This window comes from Budorcas taxicolor, chromosome 22 (genome assembly GCF_023091745.1).
Source record: "Budorcas taxicolor isolate Tak-1 chromosome 22, Takin1.1, whole genome shotgun sequence".
NCBI classification, from domain to species: Eukaryota; Metazoa; Chordata; class Mammalia; order Artiodactyla; family Bovidae; genus Budorcas; species Budorcas taxicolor.
This window is the reverse complement of record NC_068931.1, coordinates 4,575,079-4,597,349: the sequence shown is the minus strand read 5'-3', so window position 1 is coordinate 4,597,349 and position 22,271 is coordinate 4,575,079.

Here is a 22,271-nt window from a genome sequence, read left to right as displayed (position 1 = left end):
CTGGGCCCTTGGCGGTGGTGGTACCCAGGTTGCCTTGAGAAAGAGGATGTCTGTGCTGAGCAGTCGAAAACCTCCATCTCTGTTCCCTTGGCCCATTGAGCCTCCTCAGAGCTGGAGGAAGAGGCTGGTCCACAGCACGGACCATCTCGCCCACTGATGACTGAGTCTTCTCTGCAGTAGAGACACTCTGACAAGCATTTACAGGGAACAAAGATCCTGGGATGCACTGGGGTTATAGGTCTGGGGGCAAAGGCAGGTGGTGAGAACAGACCTCAGCACACAGTCCTTATACAGGACTGCTTTCCTCGGACAGGGAGAAATCTAGTGAGACAGGCTGGAGGAATCGGAGTAGGGATTGTCCGGATTCTTAGCTGAGTCCACTTAGCTGTCTCCCTCCCAAATCCCCGGGGCCCTCCTCTTCCCCACTAATGCCACGAATTTAACATAAGGGATTTACTGTGGTTGTCATTTGGTTTTCTTTTTTAAATATAATATTATTCACTTATTTTTGACTGAGCTGGCTCTTCGTTGCTGCTCACGGGCTTTCTCTGCTTGCAGCTAGCGGGGGCTGCTCTCGAGCTGAGACTGGAGGGCTTCTCATCGCAGCACCTTCTCTTGTTGTTGGGCGGGGGCTCTGGAGCTCAGGCTCAGTAAGTTACGGCTCACTGTCTTAGCTGACCCTCAACATGTGGAATCTTCCCAGGCCAGGGATCTGACCCGTGTTCCCTGTGTTGGCAGGCAGATTCTTAACCACTAACCAACCCCCCAGGGAAGTCTTGGTTGTCATTTCTGCTGCCCACTCAATTAGATACCGGGCCTGATCCACAGCCAGGCCTGCCTTGTGGCTACAAGAAATGAACTGTTGTTTTGATGCTGACCTCTGAGTGACCTCTTGGATCTGCGCCTAACCCAAGACTTCCAGCTCAGAACTGGACGGTCATTTCAGAAGCTTTCCAGCACCATCTGCGTGACCATTATTACTGCACATCAGTGGAATGTAGCCTCTAGTTTGTATCCCAAACCCTTGAACTCAACCAGCATCCCAACTCAAACAACAGGTGATGGTTTCACCCAGAGAGGTGAGAGCCAGGGCAGGCCTGTCCAACAGAAAGCCAGTGCCAGAAAGAGTGCAGCCACTGCCTGAGACCCAAGGAAACATGGGGAGAAAAGCCCCTGTAGCTTGTCCCTTCCTCCTGCTCAGTCCTCCAACCCTGGTCCCTACTGACTGAATCACGTTTCTGCTCTTTTTGTTCAGTTGCTTAGCTGTGTCTGACTCTTTGAGACCCCATGGACTGCAGCACGCCAGGTTTCCCTGTTCTTCACCATCTCCTGGAGCTTGTTCAAACTCATGTCCATTGCATTGGTGATGCCATCCAACCCTCTCATCCTCTGTTGTGCCTTTCTCTTCCTGCCTTCAATCTTTCCCAGCATCAGGGTCTTTTCAAATGAGTTGGCTCTTCACATCAGGTGGCCAAAGTATTGGAGCTTCAGCTTCAGCGTCAGTCCTTCCAACGAGTATTTAGTGTTGATTTGGATTGACTGACGAGGTTGAGAGTCGGGGAAATGGAGTCGGGGTCAGCCTCAGGTGACACAGAGCCGAACAGGGGAATATGAGGAAGAAATCTGAGAGCACAAACTGCCAAGGACCAGTACCCTGCACGGCAGGCTTAGGGTGAGTAGAACCCAGGTACGCAAAGCAGGTCGTGCTCACAAAATGGGCTCTGATGGGCAACAGCCCCAAGGACTTGCCATGATGCATCTGAACGAACTCTTGGACTTGTAAATAGAACCACTGAATGTGAATAAACGTCAAGGGCAAAGAAAACACAACAAAGGTAAGATCGAACAAGCAAATACCCATGTCAGATAAGGAGGTCACCACTCCCGATGTGAGGTTCTGGGTCTGGTGGATCCCTGTAGTCCACCTAGGAGGGGAGTGCTGGACTGGCTCCAGGCAGAGCTGGAATGAGCTGGTCCCCTCGCCCACACACCTTCCAGTTCACAGGTGCACCCAGAACTCTGCCCTGGCAAACAGATTTCAAGCACCTCTTTTGAAACCCTCTACATATCTTTTCAAGACATACCAAGTATCTCCAAGAAGTCAAAACTATCGCTACTACCAGAGGTTAGACAGGGGGCAAGGGGTGGGGGAAATCAAACTTTTCAAGCTGCAAGAGGTCTTAGAGTGACCTCGTCTAATAAGGAGCCACCTACAAGTGACATACTGTCTATCTTAGGAGAAAGAAGTCTCGAATGTTACATTCAAAGGCTGACGCAGCGCTGCAATTCCTGATTTTAAGTGGGCATTTCTTCCCTTTAGCAGAGGAGGCCTGTCAGCCATGTTTTCCTACACAGGCCCTTCTGCAATAAGGTGCGCTCATCACCACCCCGGGCTCTGCCACTGAAGAAATCTGCACCCACAGAGGGGCGTGGCTTGCTGCCCAAGGTCGCACAGTCAAGCACGTTGAAAACCCGCCTCTCCTTGCTCCTAAGCCCAGCGCTCCTTCCTGTTTCAACCAGTGCCAGTTGCCAAGAAAAAGATGTGTGCTCTCACTTGAAGCCCAGGAGATTACGATGAGGCAACAGACCTCTAGCCCGGCCCGATGGCCCCCGAGACCAGCCCCCCCTGCGAATGATCGATTGCGCCAGCCCAAGCTGTGTCGCAAGAGGGCTTGAAATATCAATCCCAACTGTGACATACGGGACTTCAAATGAAACACTTGGGAAGAAACCAGACTTGGGACAACCCAGGCTCTCATTTGGGAAGAAAGCACACAGTACTTTGAATCCTACGTGTCACGCACATTTATTTATCTCTTGTCTGGCTCTCGTCCTGGGCTCTGTCGGAACACGGGGCAAGTGTCTGTGACGGCAGGGGTCCCACGCCCTCCCTGCCTGCACCCGCCCACCACCTGTGCTAGGTGTTCACAGCTCCGGGTCTCTAGAAACAAGTGGTTCCAACAGGGAGCAGCACTTGAAAAAATACACGCTCAATAGATGGAAGCACCAACGAGTGGAAGGTGCTGGTCAGTCATCACGCTTTCTAGAGACTGACGATTCCTGTAGTTCCAAAGGTGATGTGTCACGTGGTCAAGTTCTGCTGGCATCTTCCACCCACCAGGCAATATATGTGACAAATTCATAGTCCTTGAAATCGATTTCTAATAACCCCACAGCTGAGAAGTATAACTCCTAAAATTTTTGTTGGAAGAATATTTACAGACAGCTTGTCGTTGTCATAAAATATTACATAGCATTATGCCTTAGCACTGTATAAAAGGCTAATATGAACATTCTGGCTTTACTTATTTCTTTTGGCTGTGCTGGGTCTTGGTTGCTCTGCAGGCTTTTCGCTAGTTGCAGGGAGTTGGGGCTGCTCTCTAGCTGCAGTGAGCGGGCTTCTCACTGAGCTGGCTTCCCCTGTTGCTGGGCGTGGGCTCAAGGGCACACTTGTGGCACATGGGCTCAGTGGTGGTGGCTCCCAGGCTCTAGAGCTCAGGCTCAGTGGTGACGGCTCCCGGGCTCTAGAGCTCAGGCTCAGTGGTGGCGGCTCCCGGGCTCTAGAGCTCAGGCTCAGTGGTGGCGGCTCCCGGGTGCCCTGAGGCACGTGGAATCTTCCCAGACTAGGGATCGAACTCATGTCTCCTGCATTGGCAGGTGAATTCTTCACTCCTGAGCCACCAGGGAAGCTCTCATCCTTGCTTTTAACTCATAAATGTTTCTTAAGTAGGTTAATATGCCCTATGGTATCTTTTAAAATATGAATTAAGATTTTATTGAGTGGTTTATCTAGAAGATTACTTCTAAAAAGGAAACTGAAAAGATCAACTCAGTGAACATTGGCACAGACACAGATTGGATGGAGCTTGAGTTCGTGAGCTTGGGTTTTTGCCTTCGAAGCCTGTAATCTGAAACTGGGCTAGGAGGTCCCAGGAGGTCGGTCCTGGGACGAGCCCATGAGAAGAAGCAGCGCATGTGGGGGATGAGCCAGGCAAGGGCAGACAGGCAGCCGAGGCTGTGCCATTGGAGCAGGGAAGGGCGCGGGCATCAGGGCTCAGCGAGGGCACGGGGCACACTTCAGCACCACCCCCTGCCGCGAGGAGGAAGGGGAGGTGCTGGCCCCCCACCCCAGCCCTCACTGACGGAGCCACTCCTAGGAGATCGCCTCCCAGGCGCTCGAGCCTGCCCACCAGCTGGCCAGCCGGGGTCCAAGACAGAGCCAGAGAACATCCCAGAGGCAGAGAACGCAGGGAGCCAACAGCTCCAAGAAGAAGCGGCCAGGGAGGCTGGGAGGACATGGCCAGATACTTGCCCTCTGCCCTCTGCTCTTCCTAGGCTTGGGAGCCCCAGGCCTCTACAAGACCTGGGTATCACGGAGGCCTCCTCACTGGTGAATATCTGCTGTGATGCCCAGCCCTTCTCCAGGCCCCAGCTTCCCTGGATGGGTGCCAGCTTCCCTGGCTTCCCTAAGTGAGGGGTGCTGTAGCCTGGTCCAGTGATGGCAACATTGCTGAAAGACACCTTTTATTAACGAAAACCACACACTCCAATTATATACACTTTCTGCATCAGAAATGCCATTTCAGAAACAAATATGTTGAGAACCCAGGACACCAAAAGAAGAGACTCACTCATGAAAAACAAAGCCAGGGAAGCAAGTCATTAACTACTCACTAAAGAAATGTCAAATGTGCTAGAAGAAAATATCCTTTAGCTCACCAACCGGTGGCCGATCTGCTAGCTAAGAGTGGGCAGTTTGCACCTTTTGGCGGCTCAGGGAGTCCGGGAGAAGAAGAGCGGCCTGGCTGGGGCTTGGCTGGGAAGGACAGAGACATGAGGAGGGGGTCAGAGGAGGGGGGCGTGGGGTGCAGACCTGTGCTAGGCAGGGCTGTCCTGGCTCCTGGCGGCAGCTCCAGCAAGCACACAGCAGACCCAGGCCCACAGTGACATCCCACAGCCACCGGAAGACACACTGCATTCTCTGCTGCCACCTCGCCTGCCAGGGCGCCATTCGGGTTCTGATTTTGCCAACAGACCCCCGAAACCCTTTACGGCACTTTACCCTCCAGCACAGCGACCACCCGGGATCTGGTACTTCATCCATCTGCCATGTGTCCTTAGTCACCTTTACCCTGGAACATTCCAGCAGCTTAAAAAAAAAATCTTTTAAGGTATTGCGTTTCTGAAGAATAATTTCCTCCTCCCTTTTGAATAGAATTGCTCTCATTTAGGGCTGGACACCTTTCTGGCCGGTGAGCCACATAAGCAATGCTGTGTTCACTGCCGACGTGCGGTGGCCTCTGGCCTCTCTCTGACAATGCCCGTCAGGAGTCACCCAGTTCTCCTATAGCATGGTTCCTCTTCAGGCTTCCCAGGTAGTGCTAGTGGTAAAGAACCTGCCTGCCAGTGCAGGAGACACAGGAGACCCAGGTTTGATCCCTGGGTCAGGGAGATCCCCTGAAGGAGAGAATAGCAGCCCACTCCAGTATTCTTGTCTGGAGAATCCCACAGAGGAGCCTGGGGGCTTTGGTCCATGGGATCACAGAAAGTCGGACACGACTGAGTGACTTAGCACACACACATGGCCCCACTGGTTCCCCTGCAGTGGGTGCACGTGTGCTGATCCTCACAAACCTCCCCTGAGACTCAGCATCCAGCAGCAATTCTTGCCTGAGTCCGTCTTTACCTTGATGGCTGCACACAATGGCCCATGGCTAACACTCCTCACACATCACCAGCCAGCACTGGGCGTTCCTGTAACCCTCCTTTCTCTCCCATTTATTTATCCTTTAATTATCATTATGGCCTGAAGGTTGCTATTTTTTAAATGGTTAATAAGTCACACTGTGCTTAATTGGCTGCTGAAATTGAGCTAGATTTGGCCAATGAAATCCCATCAAGTCGGCTCCCATGTCCTTTCAACACGCCCCATCTTGATTTTTAATGCTCTTTATTTTGTGGCATATGATACCCCACACTTATGCAATCCACGCCGTCCTAGCTCTGACATCAGCCATTTCTACAAGGTGTCCGGCTGGCTTCTTTTGGTGGGAAATAGTACTCGGCACCAAGGTCTGGGTGCAGGTGTGCTCATTGCTCCAAGGTGTACTTGGTTCTAGGTCTTTCCGCGGACACAGTGCTCGACAGTGTCTTGCATGACTGGACAAATTCGTGCATCCCTATCTTAGGGATGTCCTTTCCAAGGGTCAGCTTTTATCAGAACTGGCATCATAAAACACAGTTCTCTACCAGGAACAAAGAGTCCTAGAGTTCAGACGAAGAGGAGAAAATCGATACAGACACTGTGATAAAAAACTGGGTTTCCGGTGCAAAGGTTGCCTCTCTGCGCAGGTGTTGCCAGGATCAAACATCCCTCCAGGATAGAGCTGTCAACATCTGAACCCCCATACGGGTCACTGGGGTTTGAATCTTTCCCGTGACCTTGGACAGCAAGCCACCAGCATACTTTAACTAAAAAACAGAGCAGTGAACTTTCTGGGACCTTCATGGAAACCACGGGGAGCGCTCTGCCGTCATGTCGATGAGATGAATTCAAGGATGCCCACGCACGGTCTGCGGCAGCCTGGCACCAAAGAGCATGTGGCCCTTGTCCACAATAGACATAGGTACTTTACAAAAATGCACACACAGGCCTATGGTTGCAGCCTTAAACTGTCTTCTAGCTGTGGGAATATTGGCCCTTCCCCTCGTCCTCCTCTTACCCCTCCTCCAGCATTTCACAGACTAAGGGCTGGACTACATCTAGCTCCAAGAGTACTCTTGGTTGTCAGGATGCTCACAGCTCTGGGGCTTTGAGGTGGTCAATATTCAGGATATGTGAAGCAGCGTGATCCATAACTGTATGGTCTTAATTACATAAAAATGGATGCTTAGCTGTGAAAATACACAAGTGAGACCTAGAGGGACACACCAAATGGTAAACTGCTTGTGCTTATGAATGAGTTTGTTTTTTGCTTCTTGTGTTATTTGATTTCCTATTGTGCACGTGCTAACTTCTAAGAAATAAACGTTATTTTGAAAACGTTAAAAAAAATCACATGGTTCATGTGTACTTTTTAAACCACTGTCTTTTGAAAAATTTCAAGCGCACACAACCACGCAAGGACCTGTGTGGCCTCACCCACCGTTCTTAGTTTGTCCACACCACTTGGTCCCCCATACATTCTGGCAAGAAAATTTTAAAGCAAACTTTAGACGTATTTTCACATGCATCTCCAAAATTAAGGACAACACCATTATCATCTCCAACAACAAAAAAAAAGCAATAATCTAATTATCTAATAGTACCCAGCTGATGGGAAGCTCCATTGGAGGAGGGCATGGCAACCCACCCTAATGGACACAGGAGCCTGGCGGGCTACAGTCCACGGAGGCTGGACGTGACTGAAGCGACAGAACACAGCACACACACCCCATCTATGCTTAATCTTCTCCAGTTATCTCAAAAGTGTCTTTTCACACTTGATCTAAATGAAAATCTAAGTGAACATAACGGGTCTATCTCTTAAGAGTATTTTAACCCATAATTGTTCTCCTTCCTTTTTAATCCCATTTACTTGTTGAAGAAACTGGGTTCATATAGAAATTCCCATGTCTTAGGTATGGCCGATTGCCAAATTAACTCTTAATATACGACAAACATTTAGTCCAGGAGAAATTACCCAGCAACCCGGTGCGTGGTTAACGCAGTGGGTGACATGGTGATTAGAAATAGGATCAAAAGGGCCTGTGGGGGCCATTCAGCAGGTGAGAAAAGCCTAGACAAGGGGGCAGGAAGAAGGAGGCATTCCTAACTCAGGAAAATGCCTCTAGGAATTTGACGTGGGTTCAGCTGAGAGAAGGCAGTCCTCGCCGGTAGTTGACAGGTGGGCACCAAGGAACTGGTGCATGTTGGTCACAGGAAAGCCCGAGTCCTCTTTGCCAAAGCTGTGCAGGGAGGCCTTTCCATGGGCGCCCACCATGTGGCTGCCAGCCTGCATTTCTGGTCCTCTGCCCTCTCTCTGCGGTTCATATTACAGAAAGCATCACATTACCACCGTGCTTACCGCCAACAAACAAAAACACACCTCAGTTCATTCTACAACCTTTCAAACAAACCCGAATGCTCTTTCGATTGCCTTTCAATGTGCATTCTTATTTAATTAACAGGCTTACTTGAATCTTTCCTACTGTTTAAATATCTGGGTATGCTATGAGGCCAAGGTCCGCGGGCACACAGACACGCATGACCGGTTACCCTGTGGGAGAACCAGGGCAGGTTGGCCTCTCTTAACCCGGCGTCTCACAAGCGGCACCGCCCCGTTTCTCCCGTGATCTAGTTTCCTGGAGATGCTCGTCACAAGAGGCCACACGCCAAAGGGGCTGAAAACAACAACAGGGCAGCGCGGGGGGCCGAAAGTCCAAACCTGAGGTGTGGGCAGGGCTGTGCCCCGTCCGAGCCCAGCAGGGCAGGGGCCCTGCTCCTAGCCCGGGAGACTGCGGCAGCGTTTGTCTTCCTTGGTTTACCGTTGCATCGCTTTCTCTCTCCCTTCACCAGCACAAGGCGTTCTCCCTCGGTCTGTCTCCCTGAGAGCATCTTAGAGGGACCCTGATCGTACTGGATTAGGGCCCACCCTGCTCCAGTAGACCACATCTTAGCAATGGCATCTGCAACCATCCTATTACTAAATACAGTCACATTCTCAGGTGCTGGGGCTTTGGACTCCAACATGTCTTTTCTGGAGGACATAGCTTTTAACCCATCACATTCTTCTCTCACATATAATTGCAATATAAATAAGCACACAGGTGTCACTACAACAAAGTACAGATTATCAAGCCCCCCACAACTTAAAATCATACATCTGCCCCATCCAGAGCGACCTATGAAACTCTCCAGGCCACCAGTGTCTGGAGGTCTTTTATTGTCGTTTAGTCGCTAAGCCATGTCCAACTCTTTCACGTCTCCTTGGACTGTAGCTCTGGCGGTCGTTACGATGCCACTATTCTACAAAGCAGCTCATCACGGTTCCTTTACCAGTAAAGAATAAATGTATGAGCTCCTATGAGCCAGGGTAGGGTGGAAGGAGCACAGAGATGCTGGGAACCGGAGGGGGCAGGGTGCCGAGAGCAGAGCCGGGTCCAGAAGCCTACACACAGCCAGAGCGATGACATTAGACACACATACGCGGGTCCTCCAAGCTGAGCGACCTTCTGCAAGTCCCTGAGCTTTGCTGAATCTCCATTTCCTTCTTTGTGAGATGCTAAGTGGGCTTGCAGGGTTGCTGTGAGGCTGGAGTGAAAAGATGGAGGCGTGATGCTCAGCAGGCAGTGGTCAGGAAACGGCAGGTATGGCCACCTGCTTCCGCCAGGCACAGACGGCACGGAGGAAATGCTGGAACCCACCCCAAGGACTTGCACGCCTGGGGACTGTCTGGGCTCCTGCCTCCTCACAGGCTTGTCAGGGTGAATCGTGCACTTCAGAGGCAGGCTCTGCGGCGGTAGAGGGGCCACCGCGCAGGGCTGCCCCATCAGGGACGCCTGGGGCTAAGAGAACCGTCGTGGGTGGTTTGAACCTCAGACCAACAGGAAGGAAGCTTGTGGTTCACAGAAGCAGCACCTCGACCTCGTGTGCACGGGGTAAACTTTGACACAAACTCTGCTCTGTGGAGAGATGTGGAGAAAGGAAAGGTGACCCAAGGGTGCGCCTGTGGCATTCCCAGGGAGGCGAGATGACCGGCAGTGATATTCCTGCCAGCCAAGAGTCTTGTCGCTGGGGCAAGGAGGGGAGGAAGCAAGCACTGTCCTTGAGCGGCTGAGAACCGGGGGTGTGGGTGTCCACTGGGGCGTACGGATGGGGATCGTCACAAAGGGGAGGGGGCGCTCAGTTCAGGGACTGACGCATGTTGCTCCATAGAATCATTGCCCCAAACACGCAGAAACAAGCAAGAAGGCTCTGGGAATGCAAATGTGAGAATGCCGTGTAGCAGAGGGACGGAATTCTGCACCAGATCAGTCCACGGCTCTTCCCCAGTCCAGCAAATCACACCCACTCTGAACCAGAGGTCATGATAATGCGTGACCAAGGGTTCTATCCAAGGTCTAGATGACGGAGCAGAAATCCAGAGCAAATAAACACCTGGCTGATAAGATAAAATCAAACGGGCATGCAGTCTCTGCCAAAGGCTCTTGGCTCACCCGCTCCCCGGGTGCGCTCTTCCCCACTTGAGCTCAGCAGAGTGGCTGCAAGGAGCTCGTCTCACATCCCACACCTGCACCTTTCATCTGCATCCACTGTGCATGAACACGGGCTCACTACTTCCATGTCGATTCTGGTGGGAGAGTCTCCCCAAAACCTGACAGGCGTCTCAAAGTTAGGGTCAACGTCGGAAATGTGAGGAAAGATGCAATCGTTCTTTGGAATGAAATGATTTATATTTATATGTTAGGAGACATGGGAGTTACAGTTTCTCAATGCTATCAGACCCCAAGTTGTTGTTTTCTTTGCTACATCGTGTCCAGTTCTTTGCAACTCCACAGACTGTAGCCGCCAGGCTCCTCTGTCCATGGGATTTCCCAGGCAAGGATATTGGAGTGGGTCACTATTTCCCTCTCCAAGCAGACCCCATATGTACCCTTTTAAAACTAAGATTTTGTGATGCTATCTTAGTCTGAAGTAATTCCTAGATGATAGCACTTACACACTCTCATAAAACCTCAATCTAATATGAAGGGAAAATAAAATGGAAGCAGTTCATAATTAAACAGTAACATTTATTTCAGTACATTAAATGCTTGAGGACAGTTTTGCCAGAAGACAAAAAGGGCCCACGCACATGTCCAAAGTACCCCCAAGGCGGCAGTGTACTGCCGCCAAGAAGCACTAGGGCTGTGCTCTGCGACCAGGGCCACAGTTTGGACACAGAGGTCCCCGACCCGGGAGGGCTCATCCACGATCTGCAGAGTCGGTAGCCGACAGTTAGCAGAAGCACACAGGTCCTCCCAGCATCTGTACTGGAGAACGTAAAGCAGACCGTCCAGAGGTCAAGACAAGGGCTGGGGACAAACTCACTGGGCAAATAACGGCACAAAAGGAGGTAATGGTCAGCAATAAACAGGGAGATGACTCTAGGTCCCCTAGAGTCATCTCTGATCCTGCCCCAGGCTCTCAGCCCGTGTCCCATCGCATGCACTCACTCCCCCGCCTTCTCTTTGACTCGCCCTGACTCAGCTCCTGCCCTGCAGAGTCAGCCTGGAGTGGAAAGGAAGTTTTGATGAGGCCTGTTTGATTCTGCTCCAGTGCCAGGGGAGCTCCAGCTGTGAGGCAGTGTGACTTCTAAATCTTTGTTCATCACAGACTCAGCAGAGAGCTTGAGGCTCTATTTATACAGCGTCGCATCCATTGCAAACGCCCCTTCTTCCCAGGTAAAGACTGAAAATTAGATCACTTGACTAGTGACCTTGGGATTGGAGCTGACACAAACCTGTACCACGCTTGCACAGAGCGGGTGTGCCCACAGCCCTGCCTGACTCTGCCCACAAGCCTCGCAGCACCTTTGGCCAAGCTCTCCTTCCAGAAGGTGCTGAGTCATGTGCCCTGGGAAGGCAAGGAAGGGCACTGCCAAGCAGGGAAGAGGTTTTCAACTAAGAAGGAACAGCAGACCCTGATGAAACCACGCGAGGCCCAAACTATCCATGACGGTCACAGGGCTTCGTTCTGGGCTCCCATCTACTGGTAACCAACATTTCAGAAACTGAGACCTGATTGAAATGAAGAGGTGTTTGCTTTCAGAGTTTGTTAGGGCTGCAGCCGTGGACACACAAGGTCAGGAAGCACCTGGATCGCATTCTGCCAGAAAAAAAAAGCAGGGGCAGTCTATAAAAGCAAAACCCACAAGATTTCAGTTACAAGAGTAATTTACCAAGAATTCTCACAGGATCTGGCAAGAAGTGAGGGTGCTTGTTGAGCCAGGGTTGGTGGGGGGCTGCAATGGCTGCAGAGTTACAAGAGGGGACTTGGAGACTGTCAGGTTGCAGCCGGCAGGTGTGACTGGTGGTGTCCTTGGTACAGTTCATAGAAGACGGCTGAGGCTTTCAGCGGTGCAGAGATGTGTCTGAGTCCAGATCCTCAGGGGCAGTCTGACTCCATTTTTGCATGCCTGAGCTGCGATAACTGTGGTATAATTTCACTTTGTCATCACTGCCGGGTCCTTGTGCTTCACCACATGCAAAACACACAGTGCCCCTGCTTGCCTGGGAGCCGTTTCTCCATCGCAGCTCACGTCAGGGTCCTGTGCTTCTCCTGGCCTTGCTCTCGGCTCCCCTGCCTTTCATGAGGACATGTGGGAGCAGATAGAGCCCAATGAGTCGGATGACCTCCTAACTCCCCACATTAAAGAGCTTTATAAAGCCCCCTCTCCAGACGATGTCCAGACCGGCTGCCTCCGGCCGTGTCCCTGCACAAGCTGGTTCTGGACGCTGCCCCGGTGCCGCTTTCCCAGGACAGACGAGCCTGTCTGGATCTAGTAGCCATTTCATTTTCATTGCTTTTCTTCCACCAACGAGAGGTAAAACCAATTTCTGGCACATTACTTTTCTGCTCTAAAAAGTTAAAAACGTGGGCCGTGGGTCACATTTTCCCTGAAATTCTGGCCCAGTGTTAACTTTACCAGCGGCTTGGGGTGCAGTGATTTCTCCCCAACTTCATATATTGAAGCCCTAACCCCCAGTGTGAACTTGTTTGGAAATGAAGCAACTAGTCAAGGCAAAGTTATGCTGGAGCAGGCTGGCCCCACATCCGGTGTGGCTGGTGTCCTCTCCAGATGGCCTGGGAGGACACACCTATGGAAAGCAGTGTGAAGATAGGGGCAGAGACGGGGTGATGATTCTGCGGACCAAGGCCGTCAGAGCCAGCCAGCCCCCGGCAGCCAGGAGAAAGACACACACGCACACACACACACGCACACACATGCACACATGTACATACATAACATTAATATATGTTTATCTACATATATATATATATGGGATCTTTCCTGGTGGCTTAGTTGGTAAAGAATCTGCCTGCAATGCAAGAGACCTGGGTTTGATCCCTGGATCGGGGAGATCCCATGGAGAAGGAAATGGCAACCCACCCAAGTACTCTTGCCTGGAGAATTCCATGGACAGAGGATCCTGGCGGGCTACAGTTTGCAGGGTCGCTTTATTATTTTCTCATTTAGTTATACTTAAGGCCAAATGTTAAATCAGGCGCACTGGGTATTAAATACATCATTTTCTTCTCTTCTGCCCACACAAGAATCAAAGGCAGCTTAAGCAGTGCAAGGGAAGGAGCTGGTTCCGCCTTTAAGGAGAAAAAGTTACAATGAGAAGACTCATCTCATGTGACTATCAAACACTGCTGAATTCTGGGAACCTGTCTCTGCTTCGGGAAGGGGAACACTGAGAGATGCTTGGAATCTGACTCTCACTTAAATGGTATAATTCTGTGTGATTCTTTGTTTTGACTCCTTAGGAATAAACTGGGTTTTCCAGGTGGCGCTAGTGGTAAAAAAAAAAAAAAAAAAAAAACTTGCTTGCCAGTGCAGGAGACATAGGGGACACAGGTTTGATCCTTGGGTTATGAAGATCCCCTGGAGAAGGAAATGGCAACCCATTCAAGTACTCTTGCCTGGAGAATCCCATGGACAGAGGAGCCTGGCAGGCTACAGTCCATGGGGTCACAAAGAGTCAGACACGACTGAGTGACTTAGCATGATGCACAGGAATAAGGTGGTTAAAGACTTTAATAGGCCCTTGGTCGTCAGCCCTGGCAATGAAGAGATTGCCTAGCAGGAAGTGCACCAGCAAGCTGGGCTGTCTCCTGTTTGCTTTGTCTCAGTAAGGAGCATAGGCAAATTTTTTTGAGACAGAGTGTAGAAACAGACAGCCTGAGGTCATTGAGGGCAAGGGGACCATCTTCGACTAATAAACGAGTTTAATTCAATCTCCCTGCCTTGAGGGAAAGAACCATGAAATCGTGAATCCAAAGAACCCTTGATTTGAAATGTTTGGGCTCAGAGGCTTTGTCAAAAACGCGTTTCACCCTGTGGCTGGGTTCAAGCCACCCTTTGAAGACTGGACGAGCAAGAGGCACTGGAGTCTCCACAGACCTCGGCTGGACCAAGAAAAGCACAGGACTTCGCTTCTTTGGCTTATGGAGCAGACGTCGTCCCACCTGGACATCAGCTCCTACCCCAGCGAGGGGCAGGGATGAAGAGGCCCAGGGTGCCATGCCCCACAGGGTACCCCACCTGCCCGGGGCCCCGACAGCTTGGCCAGGAATGGAGGAGGCGCTGTCAGGAGGAATGAGTGAAACAGACACACGCGACGGAAGAGCAGCAGGTATGCAGACTCTGACTTACCAGTTCCTCTTCCCCCAGTTAAGCAAATGCTTGTTCCCTAAGGAAACACCATGGGCTAATAATACTGATTAACTATGGTCTCAAGTTATTGAGCAATATGAGGAGGAAGGATCAACTGTCTGAAGCATGCACGGTCTAACCCACAAAACATTCCTTCAGCCAGCAAGCTTGGCGTTGGTCTGACTTACCTCACTGCACCCAAATCCCATCTGGCTTTTCCCAAATATTCACTTAGAGTTGAAAAATCCAAACAGCTGCAGGCACCTGGAAGTCCCGCCATCCATCCTAATACATTTCCAGAAGGCACTTGTTTTCAACTGGGCTTCCCAGGTGGTGTTAATGGTAAAGAACCAGCCTGCCAAAGCAGGAGACGCAAGTTCGAACCCTGGGTCAGGAAGATCCCCTGGAGGTGGTCATGGCTCCCCACTCCAGTGTTCTTGCCTAGAGAATCTCATGGACAGAGGAGCCTGGTGGGCTACAGTCCATGGGGTCATAGAGTTGGACACGACTGAAGTGACTTAGCACGCATGCATGCTTGTTTTTAGCCACGTAGATACTTAAGAGGAGGTAACATTCACGGCAGACACGACTCTCCTCAAAGATAGCTGTCGTCCCCCTCTCCCTCTGAGTCTGAGGATGTTCCCCAAATGGAGGAGGACTCCTGCCAGTGAATTTGCTCCAAGTCGCTGAGCTGGGCTGAGATCTGCTCTGAATCAAATTCTCCCGGGCAGGGACTCTCAGAAACCTGGGGTCGGTTAATCCAAGCCTGCCCCTCGTCTGCCCGCATTGGGCGTGCGCCAAGCAGCCTGTGGCCATCGCTGCTACAGAGCTAACCGGTGCACCTCTGTGTCACCTGGGTGTCAGCAGCAGGGGGCCCGGAAGCAGCAACAGCGCCACAGAGGCGTCCTGGAGTGGTCAGCGCCCGGCTTCTCCTCGGCTTGAGGCTCTAAGTTCCAGCCTGTCTTAGCTACAGCTCACCTCAGACTGACTTAGACATTCAAAGGGATTTATGAATGTCAACTCTCAGGATGAACCAAAAGAAACTGCCATTCTTATAGGTCAACATCTATCAATTTATCAGCAGTATCATAGGCTTCCGACCTCAAGAAAAGGCCCATGATAGATCTGAAAGAGAGGCATGATCCAGCAGCTCAGCCAGTGTCTCTAAGAATGCAGATTTTCTCAGTCCTTTAAATCTGTCTTCCATGGCGACAGGCTCAGCTCCAGACCTCATGAGTCTCCACCCTAGTAGGACCCAAGATACCTCACGATGCCAAAATGGCTACAGCAGCCCATGACATCTACTTTTGCATCCGTCATTCAGGAGAAGAGAAATAGTCTCTTCTGACAACACACAGAGGAGGGAAGGAGTTTCACTTTCCCATTATCACTGGCAAACAGCTCTCCTGCCTCTTTGGTTCTGATAGTGCAAAATATTTTCCCACTGTGGCCAAGAGATGGGATTTTTTGTTTGTTTGTTTTAGCTCAAGAAAATTAATCATCCTGGATTTAGGAGTTGTGTCAATCCTACCCATATCACATTGCGGAGAAGGATGAGGCTGGTCTCCTAAGAGACAGATCTGGGTTTGTTACTGGAAGCACTTGAATTGTGTTTCCCGGGGCTATAGTTAAAAGCCTATTAAAAGACACTTGCTTTTTGGAAGAAAAGCTATGACAAACCTAGGCAGTGTATTAAAAAGCAGAGATGTCACTTTGTGACAAAGGTCTGAATAGTCAAAGCTATGGTTTTTCCAGCCGTCATGTACAAATGTGAGAGTTGGACCATCAAGAAGGCTGAATGCCCAAGAAATTATGCTTTCTAACTGTGGTGCTGGAGAAGACTCTTGAGAGTCCCCTGGACAGCAAGGAGATCAAACCACTCAATCCTAAAGGAAATCAGTCCTGAATATTCACTGGAAGCACTGATGCTGAAGCTGAAATTCCAGTCCTTTGGCCACCTGATGCGAAGAACCAACTCACTGGAAAAGACCCTGATGCTGAGAAAGACTGAGGGCAGGAGGAGAAGGGGATGACAGAGGATAAGATGGTTGGATGGCATCACCAACTCAATGGACATGAGTCTGAGGAAACTCTGGGAGACGGTGCCACAGTCCATGGGGTCACAGAGAGTCAGACACGACTCAGCTTTAAAAAGAAGAGGGATATAAGTGAAGAGGGCTACACACACTGACTCTGGTGGGAGCAGGTTCATGAGGAGAGAGATGAAAGTATTATGGAATCCAGTTTGAACTTGAAAAGTAAAGAACCAATCAAGAATGGGCATAATGAGCAGAAGAGATTATTCTGAAACATAATAAGCAGTCACAGCATTGGAGATAAAAGCAATGATTTCCCTTAAAGCGTTTTGTTCTAATTTGTGAAAAGTGAAAGTGTTAGTTGTGTCCAACTCTTTGTGACCTCATGGACTGTAACCCACCAGGCTCCTCTGTCTATGGGATTCTCCAGGCAAGAATACTGGAGTAGGTAGCCATTCCCTTCTCCCCCTCTCCAGGGGATCTTCCTGACCCAGGGATCAAACCAGGGTCTCCTGCATTGCAGGCAGATTCTTTACTGTCTGAACCACCAGAGACTTTAGCCAAAAACATTGAGCTGTTCCCAGTTGTATCTGATGGGAATTCTCCTATGAGATATCCAGTGTTTCAGTGTCTAGGGGTAGATGAGTGACCAATCTCACACCAAGAGGAAAGAGAAATATGCTTTCTCTTGTTACCTCAGTGGTAAGTCTTGAATACTGAAATAATCACGGTTTTCCCAGAAGGAGAGTGTCACTCGGGGCCCTTAAAACCTACAGCTTTCTGTTAAAAGGGAAGCTTTTAGGGAGGGCTTACTGCCAAGTAAACTTTACCAGCTTGGAAGAGTCTACAGGCTTAGGTCTGGGGTGGCTTTGCTGAAGTCATGAGATACTGCAGCTCGGCATAGATAAAGAGTAACTGGCAGAAGTTAATCAAACTCAGCTCCAAGAGCATAGAACTTCCCTGACCTCTGGGTGTGTAAGCAGCCTTGCCCTCCTGTTTGCACCTGATAACCTCCCAGCCTCCCTCACCCTCCATCTTTGGGACAGGCTCCAGGGCTAGGTACTAACCTAGCCTCACTGACCAACTGGTTCCGACATGCTAAGAATATCAGTGCTTTGTCAGATAACACCTTTCTCCACATCTTGTCATTGCTGAAAAACGGCTAGAGCCTAAACATACCTGGGCTTCCCTGGTGGCTCAGTGGTAAAGAATCTGCCTACCAACGGAGGAGATGCAGGTTCAATCCCTGGGTCAGGAAGATGCCCTGGAGGAGGAAATGGCAACCCATGCCAGTATTCTTGCCTGGGAAATCCCTTGGACAGAGGAGCCTGGCAGGCTACAGGTCCCTGGAGTCATGACTGCACATCTGAGCAAAAACGCACCTGGGCTCCAGTATACAAAACTGGGAGCCTTCTGGCTGCAGTTCTTAAAGTTAACATCCTTACAGGCTGAGGAGCAGCCCTACCAGGTGCCTTCAGCACTGCCTTAGACTTAGCGCCATCACTAAAGCTTTCGTGCAAGAGTGACATCAAAGTGGTATTTTAGAATAACATAATAAAGCAAACAAAAGATTAGAAACAGAGATGTGAGGTGGAAACCAGCTAAGGGACTTCAGTCATTTATTAGTTTAGTTAATCAGTCAGTTAGTTAATGAGTTTAGTTAAACAAATACCTCCTCTGTCCCATGAATTGGACAAGGCTTAAAGGATACACCATGGAACAGAACTAGTAGCGGGAAAAGACAGGAAGCTTTTGCAGCAGACATTCAGAAGAGCAGAGCTGAAGGCCTGCACTAAGGTGGGGACACTGGAGGAAGAGAAGGGAGGTGGCTTTGAGTAGAGAACAGACAGACCAATAGAGCTGTTTCTTATTTTTAACTGCACAAGTTAAACATTTTCATTCAAAAAACATAAGAGAACAAAATAGTAAGTAAAAAGAAAGAGTCCTTTCTCTGTCTTCACATCCCACATCTTTCAAGAGGCCACTTCTACCAGAGTGCTGATTTCAGGAAGTGATGCAGTGTGTGAGTGCAACGCGAGTGACTCCCAAAGCTGGCATGAGCAGATGGATGCTTCCAAGACGACAGACACGTGAAAGGACCAATGTCTTGGAGGCAGAAGGTGGTTGAGCTTCCCTGGTGGCCCAGCAGTAATGAATCCACCTGCCACTGTAGGAGATGCAGGTAGATGTGGGTTCGATCCCTGGGTGGAGAAGAGCCTCTGGAGGAGGAAGCGGTACCCCACTCCAGTGTTCTTGCCTGGAGAATGCACAGAGCAGCCTGGTGGGCTACAGTCCCTGAGCTAGTAAAGAGTTGGACAGGACTTAGTGACTGAACAACAGGGGCTGTTTGTGCTGAAATTTTTTATATAATTTTATTTATTTTTGGCTGTACGGGCTCTTCGGTGCTGTGAGAGCCTTCTCTAGTTGCGGCACAAGGACTTCCGTCGCAGTGGCTTTTCTTGTGCAGCACGGGCTCAACAGGTGTGGCTCACGGTCTTAGTTGCTGCACGGCATGTGGGGTTTTCCCGAATCAGGGATCAAACCCATGTCTCCTGCACTACCCACGTCCACGGGATTCCTTCCCGTGGAGCCACCAGGGAGGCCCCGCGCTGAATTTTCTATAACTGCTTCATTGACCTGTATTATACTCCCACACCATACAATCCACCCACTACACACTGCATAATTCAATGTTTTTTAGTACTGATACATTCACAGACATGTGTAGCTATCACTCTAGTCAATTTTAGAACATTTTCATCAGCCCCAAAAGAAACCCCATGTGCATTATCAGTCACTCCCCACTTCACAACCCTAGGCAACCCCCTTCTGTCTCTATAGATGCGCCTGTTCTGAGCACTTCATAGAAATGGAGTCATACACAGTATGGCCTTTTGTGACCACTTTCACTCGGCGTGCTGTTTCCAGGATTCAGCCATGTTGTAACACACATAGCACTTTTTATCATCCAATAATCCTCCATTGCATGGATATAAAACCTCTTTTATCCATTCATCTGTTGATGAACAAATACTTGGGTTGTTTCAACTTTTTGGCTATTATGAATAACGCTGCTATGAACATTTATGCACAAGCTTTTGTATGAGTCTTCTGTTGTTTTAGTCGCTAAGCTGTGTCCAACTCTCTTGTGACCCTGTGGACTGTAGCCCACCAGGCTCCTCTGTCCATGGGATTTTCCAGGCAAGAGTACTGGAGTGGGGTGCCATTTCCTTCTCCAGGGGATCTTCCTGACCTAGAGATCAAACTCATGTCTCCTGTTTAGTAGGTGGATTCCTTACCACGGTGCCACTTGGAAAGTCCCTTTGTATGAGTACCTGTTTTCAATTTTATTGAACATATTGAATTTTGGGGTCACAGGTAATTCTATGTTTAATTTCTTTGAAACTGAAGTATAGGGTGGTACAGTGGTAAAGAGTCTGCCTGCCAGTGTAGGAGATGCAGGAGATATATCTTCAGTCCCTCAGTCAGGAAGATCCTCTGGAGTAGGAAATGGCAACCCACCCCCTATTCTTGCCTGGAAAATTCCCTGGACAGAGGAGCCTGGCGGGCCACAATCCATGGAGTCCCAAAGAGTCAGGCACGACTGAGCACACACCCACATAATTGATTTACAATGTGTTAATTTCTATCATACAGCAAAGTGACTCAGTTATATATAATTCCCTTTTTAATATTCTTTTCCAATGATCATAGGAATGTTTTAACTTTTTAAGGAATTGCCATCTTGTTTTCATCAGTGGCTGCACCATTTTACATTCCGACCAGCAATGCACAAGGGTTCCAATCTCTCCATATCTTTGTCAACACTTGCCACCATCAGATTTTTTTTATTATGGCCTTCCTAGTGAGTGTGAAGTGGTATCTCATTGCGGCTTTGACTTCCATTTCCTAATGACCAATGCTGGTTGAAATCAACTCATTTATGTGCTCATGGCTTTGTACATCTTCTCTGGAGAAATGTACAGTCAGATCCTTTGCTTATTTTTCAATTGAGTTATTATCTTTTATTGCATTGTAAGAATTCTTTAGAAGTCCCTTATTAAATATATGATAGGCAAATATTCTCCCCCATTCTGTGTATAGTCTTTTCACTTGCTTGATGGGGTCCTTTAAAACACAGAGTTGTTAATCCTGAAGAGATCCAGTTTATTCCTTCTTTTGTAGTTTGTGCTTTTGGCATCACTATCTAAGAAATGATCACCTACTCCAACATCATCAAGAACTATGCCAGTGTTTTCTTCCAAGATGATTATGAAGCTTGTACTGTGTTGTTGAACTGGTTAACTGAGAAAGTGAATGTGAGAGCAATGCTGACTTGTTTTAAATATGTCCATCTGACAATTCTCAGATGACTTCTTCCTGAAGAGCTATCACATGACAAGCGTAATCATAAAGGTGAAATAAATTCAGTTAGGAATAAAATATAAGGACAATGAAACAAGAGTTTTCAAAGTGACTGAATGTTCGCCACAGGATCAATGTTACTTAGACATATCACGTGAATTTTAAATTCTTTCTACCAGAACTTTTCTAATTGTTATTACCAGAATTCCTCCATGGCTCTGAGTATCAAAACAAATAGAATTTTATCTAAAATGTCATTTTAATGGTTTCTTAAATTATTTGGATTGAAGGTAAACAATTTTTGCAGTTGTGCCTTTTGAATCCTTTTTTTGGAGGATGTTAGCTGCAGATATAAGCAAGTTTGTTTCACTTGGGACTTCTCTGGCGGTCCACTGGCTAGGACCCTGAGCTCCCAGTACAGGGGGCCTGGGTTCAATCCCTGGTCAGGGAACTATATCCCACAAACTCCAACTAAGATGTGTTGTAGCCAAATAAATAAATATAAATAAGTGTTTCAAAATTTTGTCTCCAAGCATCCTTGGGGTTGGTGCACTGGGATGACCCAGAGGGACGGTATGGGGAGGGAGGTGGGAGGTGGGTTCAGGATGGGGAACACGTGTACACCCGTGGCAGATTCATGTTGATGTATGGCAAAACCAACACAATACTGTAAAGTAAAAAAAAAAAAAATTAATTGTACTCCCCCTTGACTGAAAATTTTTATTGTCTACGTATTGAACCTATAGATAAATGCAAACATGCATTCACCATTAATTTTAGCATTTTTGCAGTAACAGAAATAAAAAACAAATGAAACTGTAAAAAAAAAATTTTTTTTTTGGTCTCACTTCTTTCTTCTTTAAGGGAATGGTGCAGTCCACTCACAGCCCTACCCTAGAAGTATAACTGTTTCACTGCCAACCTGAAACCTTGAGCCAACTTTAGTTGGAAAAGCCAAATACCACCAGGTGCAGAGACTGACCATGGGATCAGAAAGACCTGCTGCCCATTCACCCTCCTTAACAGCTAACCTTTATTTAAGAAATTCTGCCTCCAAAGTTCACAGGGGTGATTATCACGATTTAAGGGTTGTTTGCATCATCAACCTCACTAGGAAAGTGGAATAACTAGGAAGATACTTGGCATGAGGCAACAGCGGACAGAAGCAAAATGCAAGGTTACCTATTTCTCCACTTTTTAGGACTTTCCTTGAGAGATGCATCATTCCCACCCACAACTTGGGATTCATTTTCTATCTTGATGGAGGGTCATGTTTGACTTTCAAAAAGACAAATTAAGACTGCGATTTATGTTTTAGAATTTAGAGAATGACTGCGAGATCTTTCAGATTCTCAAACAACTGTTGATTACAAAACATGCCTCCAGGTGAGCCCCCTGCCCCTCCTCCAGTCACCATGGGAATCCCTTGAATCGCTTTCTAGTTTCTAGAGATTGAGGCCAGGATTCC